This window comes from Panthera tigris, chromosome D3 (assembly GCF_018350195.1).
Source record: "Panthera tigris isolate Pti1 chromosome D3, P.tigris_Pti1_mat1.1, whole genome shotgun sequence".
Lineage (NCBI taxonomy): Eukaryota > Metazoa > Chordata > Mammalia > Carnivora > Felidae > Panthera > Panthera tigris.
This window is the reverse complement of record NC_056671.1, coordinates 6,878,875-6,889,949: the sequence shown is the minus strand read 5'-3', so window position 1 is coordinate 6,889,949 and position 11,075 is coordinate 6,878,875. Positions and strand designations below refer to the sequence as shown.

The window sequence follows — 11,075 nt, the reverse complement described above, 5'->3', positions numbered from 1 at the left end:
TTGTTTGAGTAACTGGTTTGCAATTCTTTAGGGGCACATACCTAGCAATGGCATTGCTGGGAAATTTTCTGAAAAGCGTCCCTAGAAGACTGTGCCTCACATCCTACTAGTCAGAACTGTGTCCTAGTCCTGTGCCTACAGCAAGGTCTTGGCAAGGAGAGTAAGACCACCCACCACGATTGGCTTAAACTCACAAGATTCACACCCTGTAGCTGGTTTGAACCCCATCACCTCTGAAGGACACAGATACTCAGAGGAGAGCCATTTGCAGAAGGCAGTGACGGTGAGCACAAACACAGTGACGCAGGTAGGCAAATTCTCTGTCAACCACCCCTCTCAATATTATTAGACCAATATGTAACCTGTTCAAGGGTGTGAGCTGCTCAGTTCCAGCTACCAACCAACCTTCCCTTTAGGGATTGTCTATTCTATAAACATGTGTCTTAATGAAGAAGTGTGTGTGTGGGTACCAGAGTCATAACAAACAGCATGCCAGAGGATCAAGGCCATATGAAGTAGAAGTCCTTAAAAAATAGAAGTCCTTAAAAAATAGTCCTTAAAAAATAGTCCCTAAAAAATAGTCCTTAAAAAAAAGGTAGTAGAAGTCCTTAAAAAATAAAATCCACCTTGGTGGATCCTGGGGGTGCTCTCCCTCCAGCACTCTTACAGAGACCCTGGGAATATGCTTCATTTATTTATTTGTCTTCCAGATTTTGGTTTGCAGACCCAGATTTCCCTTTGTCTCCGCCACCAAGTGACGTGCAAGTCATTCTTTCATTTTTTTCTACAAATATTTATTTTTTTAATGTTTATTTATTTATTTATTTATTTATTTATTTTGAGAGAGAGAGTGAGAGCAGGGGAGGGGCAGAGAGAGGGAGACACAGAATCTGAAGCAGGCTCCAGGCTCTGAGCTGTCAGCACAGAGCCCAATACGGGGCTTGATCCCATGAACCATGAGATCATGACCCGAGCAGAGATCAAGAGTTTTACCCTTAACCCACTGAGACACCCAGAGGCCCCTCCACAAGTACTTATTGTCAACCTGCTACGTATCAGGTGCTGTGCAAGGCACTGCAGAAATAACGGTATGCCAGAGACTCCTAACTCCCCGCTCATGGAACTTACAGGGTGGTGGGTGAGATTGAAGCTAAACATATAATTGTGTCGGGGCACCTGGGTGGCTCAGTCGGTTGAGTGTCCAACTTCGGCTCAGGTCATGATCTCACGGTTCGTGAGTTCGAGCCCTGCGTCAGGCTCTGTGCTGACAGCTCAGAGCCTGGAGCCTGCTTCGGATTCTATGTCTCCCTCTCTCTCTGACCCTCCCCTGTTCATGCTCTGTCTCTGTCTCAAAAATAAATAAACATTAAAAACAATTAAAAACAAAAAAACAAAAAAACCCACATGTAATTGTGTCGATAATTATTTAATTCACATTGTGATAAATGCTGTGAAGAAGAAGCAGCCCAGTGAACTCTGAAAATGTAGAAGACAGGAAGGATTCTGATCAGACCATCCCTGACAACAGCCGGGTTAGAGAGGTTACAAGTGATCCTCTAATGTGCAGGTTCTGGGAAAGTGGTTACAGCAAGGAAATGTCAAGGAACTCCCTCAATACGCCAGCAAGGCCAAGGGCAGACTCCAAGGATGCTGCCTGGAGCGTAACGGAGATCTATTTGTTTTCAACTTAATGTTCAAGAGAAAAATCAAACTAAGTTTGAAGACAAATTATTGTTTTATAAAGGCCAGAGCAGGGAAGTCTTTAAAAACTGAATTGCTGGGCACCTGGGTGACTCAGTTGGTTAAGCATCTGACTTCGATTGGATTGAGGACCCATCCAGAGAATCCAGCACGATTTCGTGTTGGTATCCTAAATTTAGTTACATCTGCAAAGACCCTCTTTCCAAATAGGTCACACTTATCAATAAAGTGCCTGGGGTTAGGCTGGGAACATATCTTTTTGGGGGTCACTGAAAGGGCGGGCCTACGTCGGCCGACTCCATCTTGTTCTGTCCCCTTGAGTAACCTCCCGCTCACCCGTTCAAACTTCCTGATCAAAACACGCCCAGCGACCTGCGTAACAGGGCTCCGACCCTTCCCCAGCCCATCGGCCGAGGCCACGACCCTTCCCCAGCCAATCGGCCGAGGCCACAGCCATTACCTCACCAACTGCCCCTAGACCCCTATAAAACCTTTGTGCTTTTGAAACTCGCTCTCTCCCTGGTATCTCACCGCTGCCTCGGTGCAGGTAGGGGATTGAGCTCGAGCTAGCTCGAATAAAGGCTCTTTTGCTTTTGCATCGGACTCGGCTCCCTGGTGGTCTTTGGGGATCACGAATTCTGGGCATAGCATCACCATTCAACCCACTGCAATTGGATAGTGACTATTAAACGCAACCATATCCTCTGCCCATTAGGGACAACAATCCGGTCAAGTCTTCCCTTTGTGGAAGTTTGAACACAAGACCAGCAAGATGTTGGCACCTTCACGGGAGTCCTGCAGAAGCAAAGAGATCCAGAAGGAGACAGTTGGCAGAGCTGACATGAGGTAGAAAGAAGAGCAACCAGAAGTCAGAGCCACAACTACGTGAAGCAGCCTCATGAGAACAGTGACATTCTAGAGCTTCTCTTTCCTGGCATACCATTGTCATCAAAGTAAGTGAAAATATATGTATTTCCCCGTGCCCCCACATTTTAGTATCTTGGAGTATGTCTAACAATAGATTAGCTATTGCTTCTAGTGAAGTAGCGGTGTTGAAGTGATTGACATTGCCGACAGCTGGGTGACCAGTTGAGACCAAGAGACACAGAATGGGTGTCAATGGTTGGAGAAGCCAGTGGTGTACTCATTTCACTCTTGAGAACCCAAAGGCTGGAGAGGCAGGGCAAGAATTGGACATGTTTAGCAACCTTCCCATAGAAGGAGTCAAAAGGAGGCTCCCTCACTGAGTTGGCATAAGAATTCAGTGCTTGTGGCTCTTAAGTCTTTCAAGAAAAGAGCACATGGGGCGCCTGGGTGGCTCAGTCGGTTGAGTGTCCGACTTCGGCTCAGGTCGTGATCTGGCGGTTCGTGGGTTTGAGCCCTGCATCGGGCTCTATGCTGACAGCATAGAGCGTGGAGCCTGCTTCGAATTCTGTGTCTCCCTCTCTCTCTGCTCCTCCCCAGCTCATGCTCTGTCTCTCTCTCTCTCCTTCAAAAATAAATTAAAAAACATTTTAAAAAATTTTAAAAAAAGGGCACAGAGGATGACAGTGGGTGAAAAACACAGACCGCGATGTGAGTGTGTTGAAAAGTAATGAGAAGAGTCAGATTCGAAACACAAAGACATCGTAGGATACCTTAATCAACTCATTTCAACTTACCTACTTTTTATATATGCACAAGAATGATACAGGAAATAAAAAATTAACACCTGAGACTAAAAGTATCAAATGAAGCGATAAGAAAGAAGGATGGCGTAATTTAACTGCACATCATTTCCCTTTGATCCTGGTCCATAAAATAAGCATACGCCTTCTAACAGATGGCATTTTGGACTGAAGACAGTAAGTTCTAGTTCTCCGTGAGGCTTGACAGCTTCCAGAGCGTTCTCACTTTGCTCAGATTGCTTACATACATTTTGTTACCTTAGGTAACCTGAGTGTGCACTTGATTTCTTACAGCCTAGAAGATCCCAAGAAGCACAGAGTCAGACACAAGTTGGACAGGAAACAGTGATTATACTCAAAGCTTTATGAGCTGTGAAAAAACACACCCCAAATCTTGGATTAGAAGAGAAAGAGCGGGGGGTGGCCTATTTCAGGAAGCACCATGAACCCTCACTGTTTAAAAAGATTATTTAGGGATGTGAGGGTGACCTGGCTCTGACCTGTCACCCCATCCATCACTAGGGCTGATCTGACTGATCTGGCTGGCTAGGCCGGTGACCCCTTCCTCCCTTACCGCTCAGTGTGCGTCCCTCCCTAGGCTGTGTCCTCAGTTCAAGAGGACTACCTTCCCTGCGAGAGAAGGACCATTCTTGGGTCAAGAGTACGGGAGTAGCTGCTCTCCAGTGCTAGAGTGTCTCATCGTCCTTCTGCAGGAAGCTTAGGGTAGTCGTTTCCAAGACTCCAGACACATCCAAATGAGGCACTGCATATATGTGGTAGTCTGCCTTTCTTTAAAGAAAAAAAAATTAAATAAAAATAATTTATAAAAATAAAATAAAATAAGGGGCACCTGGGTGGCTCAGTCGGTTGAGCATCGGACTTCGGCTCAAGTCATGACCTCATGGTTCGTGAGTTCGAGCCCTGCATCGGGCTCTATGCTGACAGCTCAGAGCCTGGAGCCTGCTTAGGATTCTGTGTCTCCCTCTCTCTCTGCCCCTTCCCCGCTGTGTGTGCGCTCTCTCTCTCTCTCAAAAATAAACATTAAAAGTTGTAAAAATAATAAAAAACAAAATAAAACAAAAATGACTTAGGTATTTGCTTTAAGGGTGACAATTTGTAACACGCTGAGATGCAGGGGCACCTGCGTGGCTCAGTTAAGCTTCTGACTCTTGATCTCAGCTCAGGTCATGATCTCACAGTTCAGAAGTTCAAGCCCCACCTCGGGCTACATGCTGGCAGTGTGGAGCCTGCTTGGGATTCTCTCTCTCTCTCTCTCTCTCTCTCTCCTGTCTCTCTGCCTCTGCCCTGCTCTCTCTCTCTCAAAATAAATAAATAAACTTAAAAAAAAAGTCAAGATGCAGATTAGTCTTTATTCTGGTATGTCTCAACCCTTTTTTCCCATTATCCCTCCTTCCCAAGTTGCCTTTTAGGCATTTTCTTTCCTAATTGTCCCCCTCCATGAATTTTTCTTATGGTAATAAAATACACATAACATAAAACCCACCACGTTAGCCATTTTTAAGTGGTATTAAGCACATTCACCATGGTGTGCAGCATTGCACCCTCTCCAGTTCCAGAACGTTTTCGTCATCCCCACAGAAACTCTCTACCCACTGAACAGTCACTCCCCTCCCCAAGCCTCTAGCGACCCCTAATCGGCTTTCTGTCTATATGGCTTTGCCTGTTCCAAACATTTCCTATAAATGGAACCATACGAAATGTATCCTTTTGTGTCTGGGCTCTTTCATCCAGCATTGTGTTTTCCAGGTGCATCCACATTGCGGCAGGGGTCAGTGCCTCACTCCTTTTTATGGCTGAATTGCATCCCGTTGTGTGGACGGATCTCGTACATCTGTGTACCCATTCGTCGTTTGGTGGGTATTGGAGTTGTTTTCACCTTTTGGCTCTTGTGAATGGTAGTGGTGTGAATATTGTGTTCAAGTTTTTGTTTGAAAACCTGTTTTCAATTCTTTTGGACGTGTTCATAGGAGTGGCACTGCTGGGTCGTGTGGCTCCTCTATGTCGAGCCCGTTGAGGAACTCCCAAACCGTTTTCCACAGCGGCTGCACCATCGTTCATCCCGCTAGCAACACAGGAGAGCTCCAGTCTCTCCACATCCTTGCCAGCACTCCCCCCCCATGAGAGGCTGATACCACACGTACACCGTGTATCTGTTTATGTACCGTGGCCTCACGCAGGGCAGGCTCTGTGTCTAATGGAAATATTTGCAGGGGGTCACAGACTCAGAAGCCTGCAGGGATTTATGAAAACACTGCTGGCCCACGGAGAACACGTCTGCCAGTCCTCTGGGCCAGCGGGGTGCCACGTGGAAGACCCTGATTGATTTTATTAAAATGTGTATAGAATCAAAGTAGAGTAATTCTTGCAATAGATCCCCTTTTCCTTTAAAAGAAAATTTTTTTTTTAATGTTTATGTATTTTTGAAACAGAGATCATGAACAGGGGTGGGCAGAGAGAGAGAGAGAGAGAGACACAGAATCTGAAACAGGCTCCAGGCTCTGAGCTGTCAGCACAGAGCCCGACTCAGGGATTGAACTCACAAACCATGAGATTGTGACCTGAGCTGAAGTCAGACGCTTAACCGACTGAGCCACTCAGGCACCCTGATCCCCTTTTCCTTTTGAATTTTTTTTTTTAACGATTATTCATTTTTGAGAGACAGAGAGAGACAGAGTGTGAATGGGGGAGGGGCAGAGAGAGAGGGAGACACAGAATCTGAAACAGGCTCCAGGCTCTGAGCTGTCAGCACAGAGCCCAGTGTAGGGCTCGAACTCACAAACCATGAGATCATGGTCACTCAACCGACTGATCCTCCCAGGCGCCCCCCCCCCTTTTCCTTTTAATGGGGACTCACTTGGTGACAGGTTTTCTGCCACAAAAAATAATGTTCCAATAAACATCCTTGTCCTTAAGTATTAGTGGTTTTATTTCTTTGGGCCAGATTCCCAGGAGTGGAATTAATGGGTGAAAGGGTATGTTTAGTTTTAATTTTAACAGATGTTGCCAGAGAGCTTTTCCAAATGGCTGTAAGCTTCACATGTAGGACAGTGCCCTTTCCTCCACACTCCTGCCAGCGTTTGACAAGATCTCTCTTCTCGCTCTGCGTCATTCCGATCTCTGGTTGCCTCTTGAATTTTTATTTTTCTGACCACTGGTGAAATTGAGGGTGTTTTTATACGTTCCCTGGCCATTTGGTTTTGCTCTTCTGTAAAGTCTATTTATAATCTAAGTCTGTTTCTGTAATGGTTGCTTGTCATGTTCAAGTCAATTTGTAAAGCTCTTTATATAGCATCCATTTGGCCATTGTTCTCGGGGAGGGCTGCCAAGGGTCACATGTGAACTGGCCACGTGACCTCGGCAAGTTGTTCAACCTCGTTTTGCCTCAGTTTACTCATCAGTAAAGTAGTGACCATCATTATCCTCATCATCCCTGCCTCATAGCGTTGTTCTAGACACAGATGAGTCCACGCACGGAGAGTCAACAGAATGGTGCCAGGCACAAAATAAGTCGATACCAGTTGGTGACAGTTATTTATATTACAAATATTTTTCCAGCTCCATTTCTCGAACTGGCTGTATTTATGGTATCCTTTGTCATACAAAACATTTTAATGTTTGCAGAGTCAAATACATCCATCTTTTCTTCCCTCGCTTCTGTGTTCCCAGGCTGGGTTAAGATCTCCCTCTTTCTCTCGTGACGAATTTCCCTGCTCTGATAATCAGAGGCACATAACTAACCACTTCCTTGATCTATTTCCTCCCCTTCTCCCTCACCCAGGAGGATGAGACCTTTAGAACACTTTCATTTCTTCATCTTTCCTTCCCCTCGTTCCCTGCTGAGACCCATGAAAATTTTATTCCCCACCCGGCTCTCTGAGGTCTGGCTGAGAGCATCTAGTATTTGTTAAAAGTCCCTTAGGGAATGTCTGTTTGGTTCCAAGAGTCCTTCCCTATTCTACAAGTCCCAGTCTGTGCTGTGCCATTTAGATGTAAAATGTCACAGGCCTGCCTTCTTAATGCTGTTTTCTCTCTTTCTTGTTTCTCCCCCCTCAGTTTTCTTTGCAAGTTTCCTCGGGGTTTGTCTAGGCTTTCCTCAGCTAGTTTCCCCAGACGGAGCACTGGCGATTATATTCTCTGAATTCTTGGGTATCCTTGACTGTCTTCTTTTGCCTCGGTAGATGCAGATATTTGGGCAGCTGGAGAGAGTCTTGGGTTGCGATGTCAGCTGTCCTGTCTATAATACTACTCCACTGTCGTTTACCACCTTCTGTGAACAACCAGATAGATTTCGGATATTCCATTTCTTTGTGGGTGTTTTCTGCTTTCCACTTGACACTTGTTAAGATTGTTACAGAATATGCTAACATAGAATCTTCTCTCGTGGGGCCTGCCTAGAATTTAGCCAGCCCTTGGAGCTGCAATCTTCGGTGTTTATTACTTTCAGGGAACTCTGCTTCTATTATTTGTTTCGTTATCTGGTGCATCCTCTCATTTTGGAACTCCTCCTATGTGAGTGTTTACTCTCCAGGAGCTCTCCTCCACCTCTCTATCTTTCTTTCCCCACAGATTTCCATTTCTGCATCATTTTGCTCTGGCTTTGAGACATTTCTCGCTTTTGATCTCCCGGACTACTAACTTGGATCCGGGGAGAGACCCTGCTCACTTTGAAATCATAACACGAGTTTTTTAATTGCAAAAATCATGTATTTCAGGGGTGCCTGGGTGGCTCAGTTGGTTAAGGATCTGACTCTTAATTTCAGCTCAGATTATGATCTCAGGGTTTGTGAGTTCGAGCCCTGCATCGGGCTCTGCGATAAAAGCTCAGAGACTGGGATTCTCTAATTCTCTATTTGCCCCTCCCCTGCTCTCTCTCTCTCTCTCTTAAAATAAATAAATAACATTAAAAAAATAAAATCATCTGTAAGATCATGGATGTTAAAATATCTCATAAACTATATGGATGTAGTCCAAATAGTAGGTGATTTGAATTTTCAAAAACTAATGTATGATACAGATATATTTATACATATATTATACATGAGCAGCTTCATGAGAGATTGTTCCTTAAAGATAATGATTTCTTTTTTTTTTTTTAATGTTTGTTTATTTTTGAGAAGGAGAGAGAGCAAGCAGGGGAGGGGCAGAGAGAGGGGAACAGAGGATCTGAAGTGAGCCGTGCACTGACAGCAGCAAGTCTGATGTGGGGCTTGAACTCACAGAGCGTGAGATCTTGACCTGAGCCAAAGTCAGACACTCAACCCACTGAGCCACCCAGGTGCCCCAAAGATAATGATTTCTTGAACTCACAGACCACCAGATCACTTTCTAGTTTCATTAAAAGAGTTTGTCTGCATGGAAACATCTAGACAGTGAAGCTTCTGGAAAAACTGGATACAAAGTAAGGGTACGCAGGAGATGATATACCCACTAGTTGAAGCCCCTTGGGTTTTGGACCCTCCTCTAGGTAGCCTGGAGAGAGGAAAATGGCAACGAGGCTGTCTGCTCTGCAAGCAAATATTGGTACCATTCTAATGTGTCCGGAGAGAGATTAGCTCACTCACCTTCATTTCTGGGACGCCAGTAAGACTCAGGATGCCCATCGGAAGCCAAAGGAACCTTCCTCCGGGAGAGTCCACAGCCATGCAGGCTCTTCCCAGAACCCGCTGTTTTCTGCCTGCTGTATGTATCTCTTGCTATGTGACAAATTACCCCCAAAACAAAAACAATTATTTATTGCTTGGAAACTCTGACAGGTTCCATGAGCCAGGGATTCAGATGCGGAATAGCTTGTCTGGATGGAAGGACCCAAAGGCTGGGGCTGCAATCATCTGAAGGCTCCTTCTCACACGCGTCTGGCTGTAGGAATGGTGTACATAATGTGCAGGCCCCAGTGCACAGTGAAAAGTCATTAAGGACCGACTAGGGTGGGGATGGAGTGTTGTGCAGGAGTGTGGTGATGGTCGCAGGGTTCTGTGAATACGCTAAAAACCATTGGAACGTACACTTTAGTTTTTCTTTTATTCTATTTTACTTCTTTTAAGACTTAATTAAAAAACATTTTTTTAAGTTTATTTATTTATTTTGAGAGAGAGCATGAGTGAGCACGAGCAGGGGAAGGGGTAGAGAGAGAGGAAGAGAGAGAGTCCCAAGCAGCCTCTCAGCTGTCAGCTCAGAGTCCGAGGCAGGGCTCCATCCCAGAAACCGCGAGCTCTTGACCTGAGCTGAAATCAAGAGTCGGATGCTCAGGTGACTGAACCACCCAGGAGCCCTAGACTGTACCCTTTAAATGGATGAATTTTCTATTATATAAATCACATCTCGATAAACTTTATTTATTTATTTATTTGTTTGTTTATTTAGGCCCCCCACTGTTTTTTTAAGAGAGAGAGAGTGTGTGAGCAGGAGAGAGAGAGAGAGAGAGAGAGAGAGAGAGAGAGAGAGATTGAGAGAGAATCTCAGGGTGGCTCCACCCTCCATGGAGCCCAACGCGGGGCTCAATGCTACAACCCTGGGATCATGACCTGAGTCAGAATCAAGAGTCAGACGCTCAACTGACTGAGCCACCCAGGCACCCCTCAATAAGCTGTTTTAAAAACTATTAAGAATTTCAAGGTGCTTAGGCACCTGGCTGGCTAAGTCAGTAGAATATGCCAACTCTTAATTTCGGCGTTGTGAGTTTAAGCCCCATGTAGGGAATAGAGATTACTTAAAAAAAAAAAAAGAATTTCAAGGTGCTGATGACAGAGCATTAAAATAAACTCTGGGTCCTTCTTACCATGAGGCCCTGAGCTAAGTGTCCAGGTCACATATTCATAAAGGTGGCCCTGCTGTGGATGCTGGCTGTCAGCTCAGGGTCTGGTTGGAAGCATCAGCCAGAGCAGTCCCACATGGCTTCTGCATGTGGCCTGCACTTCCTCCCAATATGGTGCACCAGACAGAGATAGAGAGAAAGAGAGCGTGAAAGAGAGAGAGAGAGAGGCAGAAGCTATATCCTTTGAATGCCTGGTTTTGGAAGTCACATAGCATCACTTCGACCACATTCTATTTATTAAAAGAAAGTCACTAAGTCTGACCCACACTCAAGCAGAGGAAGGTTAGGCCCCATCTCTTGAAAGGAGAGTGTCAAAGCATTTGTGGACATAGTTTAACCATCATAGTGATCTTTATACGTAAGCTGAGTGCCATTTTCTGGTCTCCTGACCAGCACATAGACAGGAGAGAAAGCCCCTCGTGGGTTTTGAACCCAAGGCCTCATTTACACCTGTTGAACCCAACCCAGAAGAACAGGCACCTAAACCAGGATGGGAAGGGAAGTCTTGATTAAGGTATTTTCCCCTCTAAATCCTCCTCACCTGATGTTTCTAACCCTGTTATGGCATTTCTTCATTTTTTTAAAGGCAACCCTACAGTCAACATGGGGCTCAAACAACCCCAAGATCGAGAGTCACATGCTCCACCGAATGAGCCAGCCAGGCTCCCTGGCATTTCTTCATTTTTAAAAATGTATCATAACTGGGGGCACCTGGGTGGTTCTGTCAGTTAAGTGTCTGACTTTGGCTCAGGGCATGATCTCGTGGTTTGTGAGTTCGAGCCCTGCGTCAGGTTCTGTGCTGACAGCTCAGAGCCTGGAGCCTGCTTCGAATTGTGTCCCCCCGCCCCCCAGCCCTCCCCCGCTCATTCTCTCTC

At 45.5% G+C, this 11,075-nt stretch overlaps 1 long non-coding RNA gene across 1 annotated transcript in view; it reads left to right on the top strand.

Annotated features, from left to right (window-relative positions):
- Positions 1 to 2,304: 2,304 nt before the first annotated feature.
- The window catches only part of LOC122232716, a 33,510-nt gene continuing 24,739 nt past the window's right edge, over positions 2,305 to 11,075 (top strand). Inside the window, exons 1-2 of the long non-coding RNA XR_006210103.1 lie at positions 2,305 to 2,654; positions 5,136 to 5,242. This is a non-coding gene — a long non-coding RNA (uncharacterized LOC122232716). The remainder of the gene's footprint in view (positions 2,655 to 5,135; positions 5,243 to 11,075) is intronic.